Source organism: Salmo salar, chromosome ssa27 (assembly GCF_905237065.1).
Source record: "Salmo salar chromosome ssa27, Ssal_v3.1, whole genome shotgun sequence".
Classification (NCBI taxonomy): domain Eukaryota; kingdom Metazoa; phylum Chordata; class Actinopteri; order Salmoniformes; family Salmonidae; genus Salmo; species Salmo salar.
Genome location: NC_059468.1, coordinates 19,023,241 through 19,030,207, shown reverse-complemented (window position 1 = coordinate 19,030,207; position 6,967 = coordinate 19,023,241).

Here is a 6,967-nt window from a genome sequence, read left to right as displayed (position 1 = left end):
GAGACTTCCCCGTTTTGCACAACAGTATATAATCAGCGTATGTCCTTTGTTTCTCATGGCAGTGTGTGTGGGAGTAGAGGTGATCTGTCCACCCACACACACACACCCACACACACCAACGCTTTTCTTAAGTCTTTTCAGATTGTGTGATAAGAGACAGTTCTCTGTCCATCCTTCTAACCTTCTCTCCCACCCTTTCTCCGCTCATCCCTCTGCAGCTCAGCTGCTGTTCAAACAGGCCCACCACTCCTTCATGGGTCTTACTGTATCGTCCTACCCATCCATTCCTCTTCTGCAGTTATCTCATCAGCCTCACAAGAGGTAAACATTGGGGCTAGTTAGACCCCCACCAGGCAGCCTTATGATCCCTCATTCCCCTCAGAGCTCTCTGGAGGGGGTGGGGCCTCCTCCGTCGTGGGAGACTGGGCTTCTCCCTGAACATCTAGACACAGAGAGACAGACACAGAGAGACAGACACATAGGACTGCAGTTAGTTATCATTTTTCACCTCATTTCATCTTTATTTAACCAGGAAAGACCCATGGGGTTAAAAGCCTCTTTGCGAAGACAACCTGGAACCTGGCCATGAGACAGTGGTTGTGTGGTGGAGCTTCATGGATTTGAGTCAGGCTGTCAGGCTAAGCTAACCCACCTGTGAGGTTGAGCTCGGCCAGTTTGAGTGGAAGGTCAGTGGGGTTGACCCCAGCCGGTGACCCCAGGATGTCAGGTAGGGCGTTCCTTCTCCCCGAGCGACCCGAGGATGCAAAGTCCAGCTTGGGCTCTACCACTTCCGTCATCTCCTCAGGATCAGAACCCTGTAACTGCTGCCTGGGAGAGGGGGAAGAGAGAGACAGTAAATCAATTATATATTCACACCCAAAAGTTCTACTGCTCAGATCACATGGTCAGGATCAACTATTTTCTAGTGCCGTTTTTGTCCCCTGGAGGGAGTCCTTGTAATATCATGACAACAGATTTCTCACTTGTTTTTTGCACAGCTAAAGTATTTATTTCTATTTGTGTCAACAACTAAAAACAAGATAAAATCTCATAGGCCATTTACTTTGTAATGTTCCACCTCAGATAGCACAGGGCTGTTTTCATCAGACATCATGCAGCTCAGATGGCCCTGATCCATTTGCTAGTTTCATCTGGTGCATGGCTGGACACAAGAAGAGCTTTCTCTTTCTACATACTGGCTGCCTGTGTGTCTGTCTGTCTTTTCTCGTGGTGACTGCTGTAGTTGGGGAGTCTGTTTTGAATGCTCTGGGCTACACAAGTGACAGGCAGAATTACATCCCATGTCTCACACTCTTATTGGCATGCACTCAGACACACCAGGGTTGGGCTCAATTCAGAACTTTGGAATTGACTCCCATTCAACTCCTGAGTTGAAATTCTAATTAAATTGGCCACACTCTGCAGGATGTAGAATTTGAATATAAGTGGCAGGATGAATTATTTAATTCAGTGCAATTCAAATAAATTACATTCAGTGTCACGTATACTCCCTCTCCGGCCTCTAGGTCATCAGGCTGCTGATTATCACGCACACCTGTCACCATCGTCTCGCGCAGCTGCGACTCATGACACTCACCTGAACTCCATCACCTCCTTGATTATCTTCACTATATCTGTCACTCCTCTTGGTTCTTTCCTCCGGTGTTAGACTCTGTTTTCATGTTGGTGCGGTTTTTGTGTTCATTGTATTTTATTTATTAAAAACACTCACTCCCTGAACTTGCTTCCTGACTCTCAGCGCACTCATTACACTCAGTCATAAAGCATGAGTTAACAGGTCTGACAGGTCACACTTCCAGATACCATATAACACACACACACACACACACACACACACACACACACACACACACACACACACACACACACACACACACACACACACACACACACTCCTTTAACCTTAGAATAACCAATTATATTTCCACCAACCATTTCATTTGTTTGGCTTCTTTTTGAAGGCCTCAGGGTAAACTTCAAGGTTAAACTAATGGGAAATGTAGTATTTAACCCCATATTGAACAAAATGTAAGTGATTCATGAAATATAATAACAGAATATTCGCATACAGGTTTTGTTTTCCTTGATCATTCATTTTAACAGTTTGACCTGAAAATCAATTGATTCAACAATATTGTATGTGCATGTATATAACAACCGGTTTGATGTTTTATGTACAAGATTTATTAGGTACACCACCCCGTTCACGAAAATGGATCGCTCTTTTTAGCGATCCATTTCACGCTATATAAAGCAGGCAGACAGCCATCGAGTCATCCAGTTAATGTTTGACTGAACGTTAAAATGGGCAAAACACGTGATCGAAGCGACTTTGAGCGTGGTATGATCGTTGGTGCCAGGTGCACCGGTTCCACTATCTAAGAAACGGCCGGCCTCCTGGGTTGATGGAGAATGGTGTTCAATTTCATTCAAATGCTGTATCCTGTTTACTACTTCAAAATTAAATAAAAATTCAAGAATTGAATTTGAGGCATTCTCAATTAAATTGAGCCCAACCCTGACACACACACACACACACACACACACACACACACACACACACACACACACACACACACACACACACAAAAACAGCACAATGTGCACATGCATTTCTACACACATTTCTTACAAATATATGCACACACAAATGCACACATTGAGCTGCTGTTTCTATGGCAACGGATGAAAAAAACACCTCTGGTAAGCAAACATGAGTCCAAACGACCCATTCCCTTTTCTATCTCTCCCTCTATGTCTCCGCCAGTATTCAGTTCTCTTGAAATAACCCACTGTCTTTAGTAGAATCCCAGTCTCTGTCTCAACAACCATATTGAGGGGCCACACACACACACACACCTCTTCCATATCACTGGTCACATGTTGACTGGTGTCAGGTAAACCCTGCCATAGGGTGGGGGGATTGGTAAGTCAACATAATGTCAATGTCAACATAATGACACAGCAGTTATGATTGTTCTGACGTGGGTAAGGAGATGTGTGCATGCACAAGACGGCCCTTTGTCAACAGTTGTTATCGCTCTCACTTCACACTGCTTGCCTTCTATCTTTCTCTCTCTCCCTGCTCCTCCACTTGTAGATCACTCCCACTCATCCTGTCCTTGTCTCCCTACACAATTTTATTTAACCTTCATTTAACTAGGCTAGTCAGTTCAGAACAAATTCTTATTTACAATATCTCATGTAGAATCTCTCCCTCTTGTACTCGACCCCGGCCTATTTCATAACAAAAATAACGATTTTTAGTTTCATATTGAGTTTTTCTCCAACTGAAATTGCTTTACATTCAATAGGATACTAGATAGCTCACCCCGGGCACTTCAGTAGGGTACTACAACAACACATCACATTCCCAGGCTTTTCAATTGGCACCCACTACAGAGAGACAGAAGGGGGTCGATGTGATTGTGTGTGTGTATGGTGTGTGTGTGTTAAGCTCTGTCCTCTGTCTCCAGCATGTTAAGAGTGTGTGTAGGTGTCCAGGGAGGCAGGACAGTTTCTTCCTCTTCCCTTCTCAGGCCTCCGCATGTTGAGCTGCTCTTTGTGTGGCCCTTCGAGCCTCCAGAAGAAGGGAAGACAAGCTGCAATTAGCATTGACAGGTCTACAGCTGCCTTCATGGCTGTGTTGATTACAGGAGAGGCCTGTCTCTGTCTGCCTGCTGAACACATAAGACACATTACAGGAAAGGCCTGTCTCGGTCTGCCTGCTGACCACATTACAGGCAGGCAGGAGACAACAAGACTGAAAGGAGGGCCAAGCTGGACCATCATGCACTGGGGAAGGCTGACAGACAGAGACAGACAGACAGGAATACAGACTCCAAACAGGTCTGATGGTCTCCAGAGATGTTTGTGTTATCCAGAGCTGACTGGCTGGCTAGCAGACTCCAAACAGGTCTACTGCTCTACAGAGATGTTTGTGTTATCCAGAGCTGGCTGGCAGACTCCAAAAAGGTCTACTGCTCTGCAGAGATGTTTGTGTTATCCAGAGCTGGCTGGCAGACAGACTCCAAACAGGTCTACTGCTCTCCAGAGATGTTTGTGTTATCCAGAGCTGGCTGGCAGACATACACACAGGAAATAGGTCTGCTCTGCAGAGATGTTTGTCTTAGCCAGGGATGGCTGCTTCAGATGTGTATCAGACCACAATCTAGGGCAATCGATGACAGTTGAAAAGGAATATCTTATGTTACTGTATAAATCAGGACTATAGTTTTTTTCCGTAACCTATTCTAACCATGGATCACTTTTGAACCAAACCTGACTAATGCACAACATCTGCAGGGGAGGCTTAGGATAATGACCCCACTAGGTCTTGGTTGGGAGGGATCATTCTGTATAGAAATGGTGACCTATACAATACATAGGCTTGTCTCATCAGACAACCTCTGTGGTGTGTACTGTGTATTAGACACAATACTAATGCCAGGTAATATTAAAGCCCTCGATTGAATGACGAGTAGGTCAAGGGTTGTTTACAACACTGCTATTAAAGCATAGAGAGTTGAATAGGCTGCTGACAGGGAATGTCTTCCCTTCCTTTATGTAGATCAAAGACCAGGATACACTAACACTAGAATTAAAGGAATAAATAATAAATTGTGAAAAATGCTCACAAGTACTTTAACTAACTGCATCTCCCTCTATAATCAAGTTCAAAATATTTATTTTGAAACATGATCGCTATCCAACAGCTCTTTAAAATTACCATACAGATAAAATGGTTCCTTGTACACACTTTCTAGTTGCTTTAATTACCCTGTCATTCATGTGTTTTCTTGTTTTACCTGGTTAATATCCTGGAGAAAAATCATACAGGATCTATCATCTGATCTCCTGAGCTTAACACCATCCATTCAGACACTCTCAGTCACAAGTCATTTTGAGTCACAAAATAGAACCTAAAATGAACGGCAATGGCAGAGCTTTGGATTTCATGCATTTCTGATCCGAGATAGAGACTGAAAGATGACCTATTCAATATGGGACCTTAGTGACTGAATGTAAAAGGCTCTGGATGAGAGTCAGTGTACCGTTTAAAATGCAAATGCAAGGGCCTTGTATATGGGAGGTCAGTGCTCTTTCCAGCAGAGGGTCTTTTCAGCACCATGGACAGTGATATAGAGATGTGGCCTGGGCAGCTGCTAGTCAGTCAGTCAGAGTGTGTCCTATGCATACAGTCAGTCAGCCAGTCTCATGCATATAGTCAGACAGCTAGTCAGTCACTAGGCCAGCCAGTCAGACAGACAGCCAGCCAGACAGACAGTGTCCCATGCATACAAGTTCTACAGGGCCTGGTCAGTCTGTTTCAATTCAACACTTGGAGTGTGTGAGAGAAAGAGAGGGAGAATGAAAGAGATAGAAAGAGAGAGAATGAAAGAGAGAGAGGGAGAGATAGAAAGAGAGAGAATGAAAGAGAGAGAGGGAGAGATAGAGAGAAAGAAAGAGAGCGATAGAGAGAGTAGTGCTGGTAAGGTCACAATCCTAGCAGAGACCTAGCTCTACACCCAACACCAGAGCAACGTGTAAATGAGATGAGGGGGGAAACCTCACCTCCACGTAGAGGTGTGGAGACAGGAGGTATTTTCAGCATCTCACCTCAGTAAAATACAATTTTCAGTTTCCTACCTCACTTTTTTTCTGTATTTTTTCTATCAGTCCTCTTCTGTCTTTTTCTATCAGTTTTTAATCAGTCATTCAGCGCTCACCCTTTTACTTTCCCCATTTTGTGCTTTAGTCATTCTTCTTGTCTCTCAAACTCTCTTTATTACCACCAAGGCACAAAGCATAATTATAAATCATTTGTATACTGCAAATTGACCGCAAGAAGCCCAAACAAATATAATATTTGATTAAAAGATAATAATTTCAAACCTTGCTTACATTTGTATACGATCACATACAGTACCAGTCAAAAGTTTGGACACACCTACTCATTCAAGGGTTTTTCTTTATTTGTACTATTTTCTACATTGTAGAATAATAGTGAAGACATCAAAACTATGAAATAACATATGGAATCATGTAGTAACCAAAAAAGTGTTAAACAAATCAAAATATATTTTATATTTGAGAGTTTTCAAAGTAGCCACCTTTTGCCTTGATGACAGCGTTGCACACTCTTGGCATTCTCTCAACCAACTTCATGAGGTAGTCACCTGGAATGCATTTCAATTAACAGGTGTGCCTTCTTAAAAGTTCATTTGTGGAATTTATTTCCTTCTTAATGTGTTTGAGCATTAAGGTAGTAGGGGTGGTATACAGAAGATAGCCCTATTTGGTAAAATACCAAGTCCATATTATGGCAAGAACAGCTCAAATAAGCAAAGAGAAAATGACAGTCCATCATTACTTTAAGACATGAAGGTCAGTCAATGTGGAAAATTTCAAGAACTTTGAAAGTTTCTTCAAGTGCAGTCACAAAAACCATCAAGCTCTATGATGAAACTGGCTCTCATGAGGACTGCCACAGGAAAGGAACCCAGAGTTACCTCTGCTGCAGAGGATAAGTTCATTAGAGTTACCAGCCTCAGAAATTGCAATCCAAATAAATGCTTCAGAGTTCAAGTAACAGATACATCTCAACATCAACTGTTCAGATGAGACTGCGTGAATCAGGGCTTCATGGTCGAATTTCTGCAAAGAAACCACTACTAAAGTACACCAATAAGAAGAAGAGACTTGCTTGGGCTAAGTAACATGAGCAATGGAAATTAGACCGGTGGAAATCTGGTTCAAACGTGTCTTTGTGAGACGCAGAGTAGGTGAACGGATGGTCTCCGCATGTGTGGTTCCCACCTTGAAGCATGGAGGAGGAGGTGTGATGGTGTGGGGGTGCTTTGCTGGTGACACTGTTTTGCTGGTGACACCTGATCTGTTTCACCTGTTTTGTGCTTGTCTCCCCTCCCCACCAGGTGTCTCCCAT